Genomic DNA, 17,385 nt, shown 5'->3' with positions numbered 1-17,385 from the left:
ATTAGGTTAGTTTTCAAAAGAAACTTAAGACGTAGTTTATTTACCAGGTACATAGTACTTGTTGGCCATCCTGTTGATTGTATGAGTATTTGATGTATTCTACTATGAACAGTTATGCTTTTCTTAGTTCTGCTTTTATTATATTTATTGTATACTTATTTCTTTTAGTGGCTATTGAGGATTCTTTTTGTACATCACTTAGGGATGCTAACTTATACAATTTATGAATTAAACAAAGAAGTTATTTATTTTATTTTATTTATTTCTAGGACTTGATATACCACAATTGATCCCTGAGGCGACTGTGATTTACAATTTCTATTACAGGTACTTTGCAGTATCCCTAATGGACTGAATCTAACTTATATATTGTACCTGGGGCAATGGAGAGCTATTTATTTTGCTTGGCCTTTTAGATGCTAACCTAACCTTGTTACAACCTCCTGTAGTTCGTACTCATAGAGATCAATATTCAAAAGCAGTTGTGTACTTGGTGGTGAAGCTGACCATATAGTTAAAACTGCCAAAAGTAATAGACAAATACTACATTAAGAGATAGAGTTTTAGCCCCCAAAATATACTTATTTATGACTGAGATATATAACGTGCACATTTGAGGCATGTCATGGTGGGATACAAAGAAACAAAAACCTAAATACAAAGGCCAAACCAGTTCATAAAAATAAAAAATACATGAAACAAAAAGGAGGGGGAATGCATAGCAGAAAAGTAATATTCTTTTGACAATGGTAAACAGAACACACAAGAAAGGGGGGTGCTGGTAGGTATATGGAAAGATGATCATTAATACATACGGAAACAATCAATTAAATATTGAAAGCATGATCAGGTGAAATGATAGGATCATTGGAAAAGCCAAGTGGAGGAGTGGCCTAGTGGTTAGTGTGGTGGACTTTGGTCCTGGGGAACTGGGTTCAATTCGCACTGCAGGCACAGGCAGCTCCTTGTGACTCTGGGCAAGTCACTTAACCCTCCATTGCCCCAGGTACAAATAAGTACCTGTATATAATATGTAAGCCACATTGAACCTGCTATGAGTGGGAAAGCACGGGGTACAAATGTAACAAAATACTATTTTTATGTTAAATTGGATCTGACAGTGTTTGTCATTAAGTGAGTTTATCTCATGTCTCAGGAGAGTTGGAGACACTAGATATTGAAGGCTAGGGTTCCATCTGAAATGTTTCCATACACACACACACGTCTCCGGAAATTTGACTTTATGATCTTACTGCCATATGCTTCTTAAGCAGGGAAGAAGCTACTGGTGGCACTATGATATACTCAGGCCACCATCGCTCCCTGGCCCCTGTCATATACTTTTCATCATCCTGTTATTTTAGATGTAGTGTCTGCAACAGAGCTACTTTCAAATTGGTAGCTAAATGCAAAAGTCAGCCTGAGGTGGTTGTGTAGATGGCAGGATCATGATGTGGGTGCTAGCAACAAAAGATAAATAACAGTAAAAGAGTTCAGAAGTCACAGGAGCCTCAGGTCATGAATGGCTGTTACTTTGAACCATATTGTCTCTCCTCCGGAGACATACACATATTTTCTGAGAAAGAGTGGTGGCAACTTTAAACATAAAAGTGATAGAGGAACACTGCATTATTTCTTATGTTACCTCTGTATGTATCAATCCAATTCTATGGAAAGAAGGCAGCAGGGGCAGTAGGAATAGGATTGTTCTGATATGGTACTTTAAAAGTTCTCAAAGTGCTTAGCTCCATGAAGATACCATACTTTAGGGTTAAGTACTCAGGCTTATCTCCGAAAGGTTTTATTTTGTAATGTGTTTTGTGTTTAATTAAGAGAAGTAGTGTAATTGGATACTGAAAATTTTTAGAAAGACGGCATTTTGCAACACTCAAGCCTACCATCTTTTCTTCCACCCTGAAAGGACAAGTGTGCGCTCATTAAAGCTCTAATGTGCAAGTAGGTGCAATTATTCAATTAGTCAAGCAGGGAGCGTTCAGGGTCATTAACCAGCTACCTCTTAGTGTTGGGGAAGAAAAGCCTATCTTCATTAACGAATTGGGAGCATGATAGTTTTCCTGTCTTATGTGCTCAATCAGAAGTAGTGACCTCCAACCACAGATTTAGCTGATTAACCAAGCATAACTTTGGGAAGACAAATATTGCAGATCTACCAAGAGAGCATTAGGAATATAATTTCAGCTGCCTCCAGTTCCAGTCCCATGTGCAGGTAAATCTGTTATTGATTCATTTTATTTTAAACTATTTATGAATCACCTCTCCTATCCAGTTCTTGGCAGTGTAAAGCAGAACCCAGGATATAATAATGACTAGGACAATACATATAGGAATAAATTCTACATAGGTCGCTAAAACTTAGGCTAATAATTCTATCATGGCAGAGCCTCTGCACCAGATCTATTCTAGAACACTAGCGTAAGTCTGCAGTTATGCATCAACTGTTCATACACTTCCACAAACAGGTTGCTTGCCTTTCCAAAATTCAAAAAGAAACAGAGGAGTATACCTAGGCAGTAGCGTAAATCATGCCCAGACACATCAGAAGAGTATTGAACATGAGCTATTAGATCCAAATCCTAGAGCCCGATGCCTACTACTGTTTCAAGTGTTTCATTCTAACTCAAAACCAATTAGCTGCCGCCATGCTAGGCTCCATGTAAGCTAGAAAGAGTACTGGCTTCGTGATCACATTGTGATCCCTGAAGCAGGTTGTATAGACCTAAACGCTCAGAAGAGCAGTAAGCATTGGGAGCTTTTCAACTTACAGAATTGAAGCTAAGTGGTTGTGTTGTTGTGAATTTATTTGAGTGAACAGCATTCAGCGATGATAAATTTTAGCTGTGTAAATGCTCCAGAGGCGAATAATTGATGACAGGATAAGAGAGCTAGGATTTAGAACAGCTGTGCGCTGTAAGAGATCCAATAGCTCATGTCCAATACTCCTCTGATGCCTTGGGTGTGACTTACGCTAATGCCTAGGTCTACTCCTCTGTTTCTTTTTGATTTTATACTGTGGGAGTATGTGTGTTTCCCCTCTTTTCTTTGATGCCTTTCCAAAAGTGGCAAAAGATTTTATCAAGTTCAATGCTGCACGTCCCAGCATTACAGCAGTAGAACAGTTATTTAGTTGCTCAGGACAAATTTTAGTGTCACGCTGATGCTCTCGTAGGGGCCCTTTTATAAAGGTGCATTGAAAAATGGCCTGCGGTAGTGTAGACGTGTGTTTTGGTGGAATGCAGAATCATTTTTCAGCACACCTGTAAAAAAATGGCTTTTTAAAATTTTTGCAGAAAATGGACATGCAGCAAAATAAAAAAGTTTGGTCTGAGACCTTACCACCTACCATTGACCTAGCGGTAAAGTTTCACATGGTAACTAGGTGATAATGACCTACAAGTGTCAAATGCCACTTGGTGTGCGCCCAATACGCATGTCCAGAAATAAAAATTATTTTTCAGACGCACATATTGGATGTGTGCCAAACATGAAATTACTGCAAGAGCCACGCGGTAGCCAGGCAGTAACTCCATTTTGGCATGTGTTGGGTGCGTGTAGATGCTTACGCAGCTTAGTAAAAGGACCCCTTAGTGTTGATAACTTTGAGAAACTGTTTTTTACAGTATAAACTAGATCTGTACTTACTATTCAGTCAAATATGAATAATGAAAAATATTATTCTGCCAAATATAAATGCTGAATGTGAATATTGGGCATTAGCCTTTCACAAATAATAAGCAGTTGATGCCCAGCACTGAAATGGTGAGAGTCCAAGAATCTCAGAAACTGAGAGGGTGAATAGGGGATCATAAAGGAAGCTAAATGCTGTGGTAAGTCTAGAAAATAAGTCTCGTGCACAAGGCACAATATCTTAAATTTAATTTGAAAAGGGATAGGGAACCAGTTTAGTTAAAGAAAAAGAGGAATAACATGTAAATATCTCCATGTTTGATAAAGAATCTGCGCTACAGTATTGTGTAGTGTTTGTAGATGTTTAAGGAGATGCCTAACAATACCTGCATAGATTACATTACAGCAATTTAGCTAGGAGATCAAAAAGGCATGAATTATTACCTGAAATATAGGAACATTGAAAAAACCATGTGCAAAAGTCACAATGTTTATAGTGTGTTGAATCCGGCCTTTATTATAGCTGAGACTTGATGTTGGAAAGACAAATGAGAATCGATGATAATCCTTAAATAATGAAGAGAGAACCCAATAGGACATTAATCTCATGAATCATTCTATATTGCTATACAGCCTTCATCAAATCGGAATTACAGGAACTGTACTTAATTGGCTCCAATCATACTCGATATGACATCTAAGTTGGACTTTGAACGTTTTGTGCTAAACGTCCTAAACCTGAATAGAAAACATAACCATTTTGAAAACCGCAAAACATCTTTTTTTTTTTTTAAAAGAAAATACGGTTTGTAAAAAGTTTTTGTATTCTATGTGTTTATCTTTTCAGGCCATTTTTGAAAAAAAAAAAAAAATCCATACACATGAAAAACATAGAAAAATCAAGCCACTGGAATGTAGGAGGGGCCAGCATTTTTAGTAGACTGGTCCCCCAGACATCCAAGGAGAGCAGTGTGGCATCTTAGAGTTCACTTCTGTGGACTTCATACAAATGCTACCAGGTACATATCTCACCATTGCTCCCTTATCTTGTCTTCTGAGCCCTCTAAAACCCACCAAATCCACTACTCCATAACTGTACACCACTACCCGATCGGCTGAACGCCTCTGGAGGAAATCTCGCACCCATACTGATTTCATTCACTACAAATTCATGCTATCCTCCTTCCAGTCCTCCCTATTCCTCGCCAAACAGGACTATTACACTCAATTGACTAATTCCCTCAGCTCTAACCCTCGTTGTCTCTTCGCCACCCTTAACTCCCTCCTCAAAGTGCCCTCCGCTCCCCCCCCCCCCCACTCTCTCCTCCATCACTGGCTGACTACTTCCGCGACAAAGTGCAGAAGATCAACCTCAAATTCACCACCAAACCATCTCCTTCTCTTCACCCTATAGCCCACTCCCTCAACCAACCAACCCATGCCTTCTCCTCCTTTCCTGAGATCACCGAAGAGGAAACCGCCCATCTTCTTTCCTCCTCGAAATGCACCACCTGTTCCTCGGATCCCATCCCCACCAACTTACTTAACACCATCTCTCCTACTGTCACCCCCACCATCTGTCATATCCTCAACCTCTCTCTCTGCACTGCAACTGTCCCTGACACCTTCAAGCAAGCTGTAGTCACACCTCTGCTCAAAAAACCATCACTTGACCCTACCTGTCTCTCCAACTACCGCCCCATTTCCCTCCTACCCTTCCTTTCCAAGATACTTGAACGCGCCGTTCACAGCCGTTGCCTTGATTTTCTCTCCTCTCATGCCATCTTCGATCCACTTCAATCCGGCTTTCGCCCCCTACACTTGACAGAAACGGCACTATCTAAAGTCTGCAATGACCTGTTCCTTGCCAAATCCAAAGGTCACTACTCCATCCTCATCCTCCTCGACCTATCCGCTGCCTTTGACACTGTCAATCACAACCTACTTCTTGACACACTGTCATCTTTTGGGTTCCAGGGCTCTGTCCTCCCATGGTTCTCCTCTTATCTCTCCCATCGTACCTTCAGAGTACACTCTCATGGTTCGTCCTCCACCCCTATCCTGCTCTCTGTTGGAGTTCCTCAGGGATCTGTCCTTGGACCCCTTCTTTTTTCAATCTACACCTCTTCCCTGGGCTCCCTGATCTCATCTCATGGTTTCCACTATCATCTCTATGCTGACGACACCCAGCTTTATCTCTCCACACCAGACAACACTGCGGAAACCCAGCCAAAATATCGGCCTGCTTATCTGACATCGCTGCCTGGATGTCCAACCGCCACCTGAAGCTGAACATGGCCAAGACCGAGCTTATTGTCTTCCCACCCAAACCCTCTTCTCCTCTCCCTCCACTCTCTATCTCAGTTGACAACAACCTCATCGTCCCCGTCTCATCTGCCCGCAACCTTGGAGTCATCTTCGACTCCTCCCTCTCCTTCTCTGTGCATATCCAGCAGATAGCCAAGACCTGTCGCTTCTTCCTCTAGAACATTAGCAAGATTCGCCCTTTTCCTCTCTGAGCACACCACCCGAATTCTCATCCACTCTCTCATCACCTCTCGCCTCGACTACTGCAACCTACTCCTCACTAGCCTCCCACTTTGCCACCTAGCCCCCCTTCAGTCCATTCAGAACTCTGCTGCACGTCTTATCTTCCGCCTGGACCGATATACTCACATCTCCCCCCTCCTCAAATCACTTCACTGGCTTCCGATCAGGTACCGCATACAGTTCAAGCTTCTCCTCCTAACCTACAAATGCACTCGATCTGCAGCCCCTCCCTACCTCTCTACCCTCATCTCCCCTTACGTTCCTTTCTCCGAGGACAAGCAGGCTGCTTGTTCTCACGACTGGGTTGACGTCCACGGCAACCCCACCAACCGGAACAAAAACTTTGCGGGCGGTCCCGCACGCAGGGCACGCCCACCGCGCATGCGCGGCCGTCTTCCCGCCCGTGCGCGACCGTTCCCGCTCAGTTTTTTTCGATTCCGCGCTGGAGAGAGACGTGTTACCGTCTCTCTCTTGGTCAGCCCCGGAAACCGGATTGTGGCCTAGCCGCGAATTTTCTCTTCTTTTATCGTGCGCGTTCGCGCTTCTTTTCTTTATTTTCTGTGTTTTTAAAAAAAAAAAAAGAAGTTGGTTTGTCCCCTCGTCGTCTTAGCCGCGGGGGCGCCTCGTTGCGGCCTTGTGGCCGCGCAGTCGTTTCTTTTCGGGTGTGCTTTTCACCGCCACCATCGACGACTTTGACTTCGCCGACGCGATTTTTCTGTCGATGTCCTCGAAGGTCCCAAGTGGATTCAAAAAGTGTGGTCGGTGCGGCCGGCAGATCTCGCAAACCGATACCCACGCTTGGTGCCTCCAGTGCCTTGGCCCGGAGCATAATACCAAGACGTGCACCTTGTGTCTCGGCTTGCGGAAGCAGACACAGGTGGCGAGGCAAGTTCGTCGGGACCAACTTTTTGGAACTTGCGCCGGCCCTTCGACATCGACGTCGACGGCATCGGTGTCGACGGATCTTCGGTACCGGTACCGATGTCGACGAAATCGGCACCGACGATGGCATCGACCCCAGGAGCACAGGTACCGTTGGCCCGCCGGACCACCGGTGACGGCGGGGGTGAGCGGCCCCGCGGGCAGTCGGCCCCGGCCACTCCCTCTACCCAGGGCCATCGGGACCGAACCCTGTCAGACCCGATCCCTCGAGGCCGGGGGGGTTCTACCTCCTCTTCATCTCTGCCACCGAGCGCCGATGATGGGCACCGAAAGAAGACCAAGAAACATCGTCATCGGTCGCCCACGGCTCACGGGACTACTAGTTGCGGCGCCTCCAGAGATGACTTGACGCCGAGGAAGCGGCAGTGCCGAGAGGAGCGTTCCCCCTCGGTCGAAGAGGTGTCGCTGCGTCCGTACCGTCTCCTGGACCCGAGCAGCTTCCAGCACCGGCACCCGCACCGGCCCCCCTGCCTTTCCCAACAGCGGGCCTTGACGAGTGCCTCTGAGCCATCCTTCCGGGGATTCTGGAAGGGCTGAAGCGCCAGGCCTTGCCGGCACCGGGGGTGCTTGCGCCCCCGGCGCCGTTGCTGGAGGCACCAGCGTGCTCTAGCCCGATGCCGAGGCCTCCGACACCGACGCCGCTTGCGGTACCGGTGTCGACCGCCAAGCAGGTGGAATCCCCGTCGACGTCGATAAAGGGAGCTTCATCCCCGCCGGCATGGGACTCCACCGCTCAACACCATCCTCAAGGACGTGGTTCCTCGCAGTCGAGACGGGCCCGGTTCAGGTCTGAGCTGCAAGAGCTCATGTCCGACACCGAGGAAGAGGCCTCGTGGGGGGAGGAGGAGGACCCCAGATATTTCTCCTCAGAGGAGTCTGAGGGCCTTCCCTCTGACCCCACTCCCTTCACCGGAGAGGAAGCTCTCGCCCCCTGAGAGCCTCTCCTTTGCCTCCTTCGTCAGGGATATGTCTATATGCATTCCCTTCCCCGTGGTCTCTGTGGATGAGCCGAGGGCTGAGATGCTCGAGGTCCTCGACTATCCATCACCACCTAGAGAGTCTTCCACGGTACCGTTTCACAATGTCCTCAAAGAGACACTGCTTCGGAACTGGCTGAAGCCATTATCTAACCCCACCATTCCCAAGAAAGCGGAGTCCCAATACAGGATCCACTCTGACCCAGAGTTGATGCGGCCCCAATTGCCTCATGACTCGGCGGTCATGGACTCTGCTCTCAAGAGGGCACGGAGTTCGAGGGATACCGCCTCGGCACCCCCGGGGCGGGAGTCTCGCACTCTGGACTCGTTTGGGAGGAAGGCCTACCAATCTTCCATGCTCGTGATCTGCATCCAGTCGTACCAGCTCTACACGAGCATTCACATGCGGAACAATGTGAAGCAACTGGCAGACCTGGTCGATAAGCTCCCTCCGGAGCAGTCCAGGCCTTTTCAGGAGGTGGTCAGGCAGCTGAAGGCGTGGAGAAAGTTCCTGTCCAGGGGTATCTATGACACCTGTGATGTGGCATCTCGAGCTGCGGCCCAAAGTATAGTGATGCGCAGACTCTCCTGGCTGCGTGCCTCTGACCTGGACAACCGCACCCAGCAACGACTGGCGGATGTCCCTTACCGGGGGGATAATATCTTTGGCGAGAAGGTCGAGCAGTTGGTGGACCAACTACACCAGCGGGAAACCGCCCTCGACAAGCTCTCCCACCGGGCGCCTTCAGCATCCACCTCTGCAGGTGGACGTTTTTCCCGGGCCCGGCAGGCTGCGCCCTACGCCTACAACAAGTCTAGGTACACCCAGCCGGCCCGAAGGCCTCCTCAGGCACAGGGACAGTCCCAGCGCGCTCGTTCCCATCAACAGCGTACGCCTAAGCAGCCCCCTGCGCCTCCACAGCAAAAGCCATCAAAGTGTCCGTACCGGACGACCTGCCGGTCGGGGGGAGGTTGAAAGCTTTTCACCAAAGATGGCCTCTGATAACCTCCGACCAGTGGGTTCTCCAAATAGTGCGGTGCAGATACGCCCTGAATTTGGCCTCCACTCCACCAAATTGCCCACCGGGAGCCCAATCCTTCAGCTCCCATCACAGGCAGGTACTTGCAGAGGAACTCTCCGCCCTTCTCAGCGCCAATGCGGTCGAGCCTGTGCCACCTGGGCAGGAAGGGCAGGGATTCTATTCCAGGTACTTCCTTGTGGAAAAGAAAACAGGGGGGATGCGCCCCATCCTAGACCTGAGAGGCCTGAACAAATACCTGGTCAAAGAGAAGTTCAGGATGCTTTCCTTGGGCACCCTTCTACCAAGGATTCAGAAAGACGATTGGCTATGTTCCCTGGATTTAAAGGACGCTTACACTCACATCCCGATACTGCCAGCTCACAGACAGTATCTCAGATTCCGCCTGGGGACACGGCACTTTCAGTATTGTGTGCTGCCCTTTGGGCTCGCCTCTGCCCCACGGGTGTTCACGAAGTGCCTCGTGGTGGTCGCGGCGTATCTACGCAAGCTGGGAGTGCACGTGTTCCCGTATCTCGACGATTGGCTGGTCAAGAACACCTCGGAGGCAGGGGCTCTCCGGTCCATGCAGTGCAATATTCACCTCCTGGAGCTGCTGGGGTTTGTGATAAATTAAGTCCCATCTCCAGCCAGTCCAATCTCTGGAATTCATAGGAGCTCTGCTTATCCTCCCATACCTTTGGTGGAGAAGACCTTACTGAAGCTCAAGCAAGACCAGGGCACCATGATTCTGATAGCGCCTTTTTGGCCCCGTCAGATCTGGTTCCCTCTACTTCTGGAGTTGTCCTCCGAAGAACCGTGGAGATTGGAGTGTTTTCCGACTCTCATTTCGCAGAACGACGGAGCTTCTGCACCCCAACCTTCAGTCTCTGGCTCTAACGGCCTGGATTTTGAGGGCATAGATTTTGCTTCGTTGGGTTTGTCTGAGGGTGTCTCCCGTGTCTTGCTTGCCTCTAGAAAGGATTCCACTAAAAAGAGTTACTTTTTCAAGTGGAGGAGGTTTGTCGTTTGGTGTGAGAGCAAGGCCCTAGAACCTCGTTCTTGTCCTGCACAGAACCTGCTTGAATACCTTCTGCACTTATCAGAGTCTGGCCTCAAGACCAACTCAGTAAGGAATCACCTTAGTGCGATTAGTGCTTACCATTATCGTGTAGAGGGTAAAGCCATCTCTGGAGAGCCTTTAGTCGTTCGATTCATGAGAGGCTTGCTTTTGTCAAGGCCCCCTGTCAAGCCTCCTGCAGTGTCAAGGGATCTCAACGTCGTCCTCACCCAGCTGATGAAACCTCCTTTTGAGCCACTGAATTCCTGCCATCTGAAGTGCTTGACCTGGAAGGTCATTTTCTTGGTGGCAGTTACTTCAGCTCGCAGAGTCAGTGAGCTGCAGGCCCTGGTAGCTCATGCTCCGTATACCAAATTTCATCATAACAGAGTAGTACTCCGCACTCACCCTAAGTTCCTGCCAAAGGTGGTGTCGGAGTTCCATCTTAACCAGTCAATTGTCTTGCCAACATTCTTTCCCAGACCACATACCCGCCCTGCTGAACGTCAGTTGCAAACATTGGACTGCAAGCGAACGTTGGCCTTCTATCTGGAGCGGACACAGCCCCACAGACAGTCTGCCCAATTGTTTGTTTCTTTCGACCCCAATAGGAAAGGGGTTGCTGTCGGGAAACGCACCATCTCCAATTGGCTAGCAGATTGCATTTCCTTCACTTACGCCCAGGCTGGGCTGGCTCTTGAGGGTCATGTCACGGCTCATAGTGTTAGAGCCATGGCAGCGTCAGTGGCCCACTTGAAGTCAGCCACTATTGAAGAGATTTGCAAGGCTGCGACGTGGTCATCTGTCCACACATTCACATCACATTACTGCCTCCAGCAGGATACCCGACGCGACAGTCGGTTCGGGCAGTCAGTGCTGCAGAATCTGTTTGGGGTTTGAATCCAACTCCACCCTCCAGGACCCGATTTGTTCTGTTCAGGCTGCACTCTCAGTTAGTTGTTCTTCGTAGGTCAATTTCTGTTATACCCTCACCGTTGCGAGGTTCGATTGACCTGGGGTTCTTGTTTTGAGTGAGCCTGAGAGCTAGGGATACCCCAGTTGTGAGAACAAGCAGCCTGCTTGTCCTCAGAGAAAGCGAATGATACATACCTGTAGCAGGTGTTCTCCGAGGACAGCAGGCTGATTGTTCTCACCTACCCTCCCTCCTCCCCTTTGGAGTTGCGTTTTTTTTCCTCATTCTTTTGCTTGTCATTCAACTGAGCGGGAACGGTCGCGCATGGGTGGGAAGACAGCCGCGCATGCGCGGTGGGCGTGCCCTGCGTGCGGGACCGCCCGCAAAGTTTTTGTTCCGGTTGGTGGGGGCTGCCGTGGACGTCAACCCAGTCGTGAGAACAATCAGCCTACTGTCCTCGGAGAACACCTGCTACAGGTATGTATCATTCGCTACCCGTAACCTCCGCTCTCAAGACAAATCCCTCCTTTCAGTACCCTTCTCCACCACCGCCAACTCCAGGCTCCGCCCTTTCTGCCTTGCCTCACCCCATGCATGGAATAATCTCCCTGAGCCCATACGCCAGGCCCCTTCCCTCATGGGAAAGGATAGTGACAGGAGTGTACTACCGTCCGCCTCACCAAGATAAACAGAGGGATGCAGAAATGTTAAAGGAAATTAGGGACACAAACAAACTGGGCAACACAATAATAATGGGTGATTTCAATTACCAACAATATTTTGGAGTCTGTAGAATTTAATATCAATATTATGGCAATAATTCTACAATTATATACCAGGTATTTGAAGGTGTATCTTGTAAGTTTCAGTGAAGAGTTGGTGGAGAAAAAAAGACTTCAGTATACACGGAGATACCTCAATTTGAAGGACACACCTTTCTAAGTAAAGAGGACTCCTCATTAATCATAAGTCTTCAAAAAAACTCCACATACAATTTCATATTCATGAAACAGCTACATAACCACCTCTCCACAATACCTATGGGGTGAGACTCAATTTTATAGTGAAAGCATATAACCAGATAGTACTTATCTTGGATGACAAATTATTCTCCTTATCCAATATCCTCTTCGCGTTAATAATGAGACATAGACCATTATTATTAAATTGGATATGGGGAAAATCCACGGTTTCTGGGACATGCAGTATAAAATGTTTTGTACTTTTTGGGGATCTTGCCAGGTATTTGTGACCTGGATTGGCCACTGTTGGAAACAGGATGCTGGGCTTGATGGACCTTTGGTCTGTTGCAGTATTGCAAAACTTATGTACTTATTTAGGGCACCTCTTTGTGCCTTATTCGTTCTAAAAACAGGTCTAGACCAAAATGTTGAAGTTTCAGTCCTAAACATTTTCCTTTTTTTACATTATGTTTGTAAAATGTCCAAGTGTTGGGAATATAAGTACATAAGTAATGCCATACTGGGAAAAGACCAAGGGTCCATCGAGCCCAGCATCCTGTCCACGACAGCGGCCAATCCAGGCCAAGGGCACCTGGCAAGCTTCCCAAATGTACAAACATTCTATACGTGTTATTCCTGGAATTGTGGATTTTTCCCAGTCCATTTAGTAGCGGTTTATGGACTTGTCCTTTAGGAAACCGTCCAACCCCTTTTTAAACTCAGCTAAGCTAACCGCCTTCACCACTTTCTCCAGCAACGAATTCCAGAGTTTAATTATACGTTGGGTGAAGAAACATTTTCTCCGATTTGTTTTAAATTTACTACACTGTAGTTTCATCGCATGCCCCCTAGTCCTAGTATTTTTGGAAAGCGTGAACAGACTCTTCACATCCACCTGTTCCACTCCACTCATTATTTTATATACCTCTATCATGTCTCCCCTAAGCCGTCTCTTCTCCAAGCTGAATAGCCCTAGCCTCCTTAATCTGTCTTCATAGGGAAGTCATCCCATCCCCGCTTTCATTTTAGTCGCCCTTCACTGCACCTTTTCCAATTCTACCATATCTTTCTTGAGATGCGGCGACCAGAATTGAACACAATACTCAAGGTGCGGCCGCACCATGGAGCGATACAACGGCATTATAACATCCTCACACCTGTTTTCCATACCTTTCCTAATAATACCCAACATTCTATTCCCTTTCCTAGTCGCAGCAGCACACTGAGCAGAAGGTTTCAGCGTATTATCGACGACGACACCCAGATCCCTTTCTTGGTCCGTAACTCCTAACGTGGAACCTTGCATGATGTAGATATAATTCGGGTTCTTTTTCCCCACATGCATCACCTTGCACTTGCTCACATTAAACGTCATCTGCCATTTAGCCGCCCAGTCTCCCAGTCTCGTAAGGTCCTCTTGTAATTTTTCACAATCCTGTTGCGATTTAACAACTTTGAATAACTTTGTGTCATCAGCAAATTTAATTACCTTGCTAGTTATTCCCATCTCTAAATCATTTATAAATATATTAAAAAGCAGCGGTCATAGCACAGACCCCTGAGGAACCCCACTAACTACCCTTCTCCATTGTGAATACTGCCCATTTAACCCCACTCTCTGTTTCCTATCCTTCAACCAGTTTTTAATCCACAATAGGACATTTCCTCCTATCCCATGACCCTCCAATTTCCTCTGTAGCCTTTCGTCAAACGCCTTTTGAAAATCCAGATACACAATATCAACCGGTTCCCCTTTGTCCACATGTTTGTTTACTCCTTCAAAGAATTGAAGTAAATTGGTCAGGTAAGATTTCCCCACACAAAAGCCATGCTGACTTGGTCTCAGTAATCCATGTCCTCGGATGTGCTCTGTAATTTTGTTTTTAATAATAGCCTCTACCATTTTCCCCGGCACTGACGTCAGACTCACCGGTCTATAATTTCCTGGATCTCCCCTGGAGCCTTTTTTAAAAAATCGGCGTTACATTGGCCACCCTCCAATCTTCCGGTACCATGCTCGATTTTAAGGATAAGTTGCATATCACTAGCAGTAGCTCTGCAAGCTCATTTTTCAGTTCTATCAGTACTCTAGGATGAATACCATCCGGTCCAGGAGGATTTGCTACTCTTCAGTTTGCTGAACTGCCCCATTACGTCCTCCAGGTTTACCGTGAAGTCAGTAAGTTTCTCCGACTCGCCCGCTTGAAATACCATTTCCAACACCGGTATCCCACCCAAATCTTCCTCGGTGAAGACCGAAGCAAAGAATTCATTCAGTCTCTCCGCTACGTCTTTGTCTTCCTTGATCGCCCCTTTTACCCCTCGGTCATCCAGCGGCCCAACCGATTCTTTTGCCGGCTTCCTGCTTTTAATATACCGAAAAAAAATTTTACTATGTTTTTTTGCCTCTAATGCACTAAGCCCACCCCCTAAATGCCCCCTTTGTGATTTGGATGCACTGCAGACTAATTGCACAGTTAAACATCTGCAAAACAATTTTTGAACATGCCGATTTGGATGTTTTGAAAAGAAATTCGTCCAAATGCTGCTTTATTGTGCTTTTTGGATGTTTTCCTCTTTCCAAAATGAGTCTTACTATCAACTGCCAGGACACACTTTCTAACCCATTTTTAACATCTTGCAGGGTACCCCAGGAATCTCTCCTATCACCTTCTTTTTTTTAAACATCTTTAAGGCACCTCTTTCTACACTTATTCATCCTTCAGTCTTACAGTTTGCATCTTTGCAAATGACAAACAGATCTTGTACCCCTTAGAATCTATGAACCCTCATGATATCAACCCCTTCAATGACAAACTATGATATCTTGGCTGGCCGGTAATAGACTGAAATTAAATCCAGACAAGTCTAAAGCTCTACTCTTCTCTGATTCAGGTGATGCAGCATTGTCTTCGCTATTTCTTGTATCTGATTGCCCAGTCCCTGTTAGTTCTGTCCTTAAAACTCCTTGGATTACATGAGACAGTACTCTTAGTTTCAGCCACAGATTTCTTCTCTAACTCAATGCTATTTTTTCAAGCTTTATGTGAATCAGTTGATCAATCAGCTTCTCCAGTAATATGTCCTCCAGACACTGATGTACTCCCTAGTCCTTAACCAGTTTAACCAACTTGACTACTGTAATGCACTAAACAAAGGCCTCAGACTAAAAGATCTGCAGCATCTTCAACTAAACTATCATATGAAAAACAAACGTACTCAGTAAAAAAAATTTCTTCCGACTTAGTTAAGAACAATTAGGTCCTCATTATCTCAGAGCAGTTTTACAATTATAGTTCAGGAAGTGGTGCTTTCTGAACTAGACTATTGCAACTCTCTTTACAATGTTTCAGCTGGGCTGCGGAAATGTTAACAGTTTCAGCAGAGTATGGCAGCAAGATTGATCTTTGGTTTGAATAGATTTGATAGAATCACTCCTGTTTTGGGGTTGATAGGGTTGATTCCCTTTTCTTCTATTTCTCTTTATTATGCCTCAAACTAAAAGGAAGGGGGTCGTTAAAGCTGTGTCCTTACCAGCCATTGAAGATTCCCCTAACTTGCGGCGAATTGACAGCTTTGCAGTTGACCCCTCAAAGGTACTTATTAGGAGTGGAGGCTCTGCATTGAAGGAGGTCAGAGGAGCATCCACTTCGTTGGAGCATGAAATATCTTTATCTCCCCAGCTGCAAACACACTGCCATGTCCGGCAATCAGATTGGAGACTCCTGAAGGCGCCATTTTGGTTGCAAATTCAGCGTTAGCAGCGCCTTGTGAGGATGGGGCCCCAGGAATTGACTTCCAGGTGAGATAAAGAGAGCTGAGTATATGACTCCCATGGCGGTTTCTTTGGATCTTATCTGGAAAACCATTCAAGATTTTAGTTTAATTTTGATGAAGACAACTTTGGAGGTAACATCTTTGGGCTCTAAATTAGATGACAAATTAATCAAGTTCAGACTGAAGTTAAAAGGCCTACAATAATTTAAAGCTGCTTCTGTGGTGGATAGATTGATGGTTCAACATAAATTAGAACAATTAGAAAATCAGAATAGGCGGTTTAATCTCTGAATTCTGAATTTTCCTAAGTCTCTGACCATGACACCTTTGGACTTATTTAAGAAATATTTAATTGATGTTTTGAACTTTTCCTCTGATGCTTTTCCTCTTAAAAATAAGACTTTATATTTGCCAGTTTCCTCTGAAAATAGCCAAGTTGAAGTGGGAGCAGATTTAATTCCTGAGCAATCTTTAGACTTGAATAATATTTCAGATATCTGTGAAGAATCTGTGAATGAAATATCTCAGAGAGTGACTTTGTTGGTATCTTTAATATTTGAGCTGGATGTAACATCGATTATGAAGCAATATTTAAAAAATTCTCAGGATTTATTTTTTGGACAAAAATTGTAGATATATCCTGATGTGGCTAAAGTAACTCAGGAGTGCAGAAAAGGTTTTCTTGCCATGAGGCAAGAAGTGAAAGATCTAAGCCACTTTTCTACTAGCTTTTCCCTGTAAATGCAGGATTAAATATGGGCGATCTAAGTATGTGTTCTTTATTCCTGGATCTGAAGAAAGTAGTTTGCGTTTTGTTTTATTGAAGCTACGAGGGGTAGCCAGTGTTTCATGTTTTGTTTTGTTTTTTTTTCCTATTTGTGACTTCTATCATTTCTGGAATCTGTTCCCCCTCGTGGTATGTGGTGTAAGGAAGAGTAAAATTTATTTTCTGGTTTAGTTGATTTCTGTTATTTCTTTGTATGTTAAGCTCTATATTTCTTGAACAAGACAATCTTGTATAAATAAAAATTAAATAAAAATGATCACTCCTGTTTTGATTTACATTGGTTGACTATTCAAAAATGTATACAGGTTAAAATGATCACTTTGATCCATAAATCTATATATGGATTAAGTTCTGAGGGAGTTGGGGAATTACTGAAGTTTCCATCTCAAGGTTGTGAACATTGCTTCTCTAGGGCTTTTTATCTGGGTTTTCTGTTGTTTAAAAATGTATGTTATAAGTTTATTTATAATAGTCTATTTTTAGTCTATGGAGCTAGACTCTGGAATTCATTGCCTAAAGATTTAAAACAGGTGATACCATTTTTTCATTTCCGAAAATTTATTTAAAAAAAAAAAAAAAAAAAAAATATATATACTGTATATATATATGAGTTTAAATAAGTTGATCATGCTTGAGTTTGAGGAGTTTGAAAGAAGTATATTTTAGAGAACTGATTGTGTTTTTATTTTTTACTAGTGGAACCATGCCCGTTTCCTCAACAATGAAACGGGCCCTAGGAAAGCTGTCATGTAA

At 45.4% G+C, this 17,385-nt stretch overlaps 1 protein-coding gene across 1 annotated transcript in view; it reads left to right on the top strand.

Moving 5' to 3' along the window:
- The first annotated feature begins 284 nt into the window (after positions 1 to 284).
- ALPK1 (alpha kinase 1) overlaps positions 285 to 17,385 on the top strand; it is a 134,519-nt gene continuing 117,418 nt past the window's right edge. Inside the window, exon 1 of the mRNA XM_030190852.1 lies at positions 285 to 327. The gene's annotated coding sequence lies outside the window, so the exon portion shown is untranslated. The remainder of the gene's footprint in view (positions 328 to 17,385) is intronic.

The sequence above is a fragment of the Microcaecilia unicolor genome, chromosome 2 (assembly GCF_901765095.1).
Source record: "Microcaecilia unicolor chromosome 2, aMicUni1.1, whole genome shotgun sequence".
Classification (NCBI taxonomy): domain Eukaryota; kingdom Metazoa; phylum Chordata; class Amphibia; order Gymnophiona; family Siphonopidae; genus Microcaecilia; species Microcaecilia unicolor.
This window is presented reverse-complemented; position numbering and strand designations above follow the sequence as displayed.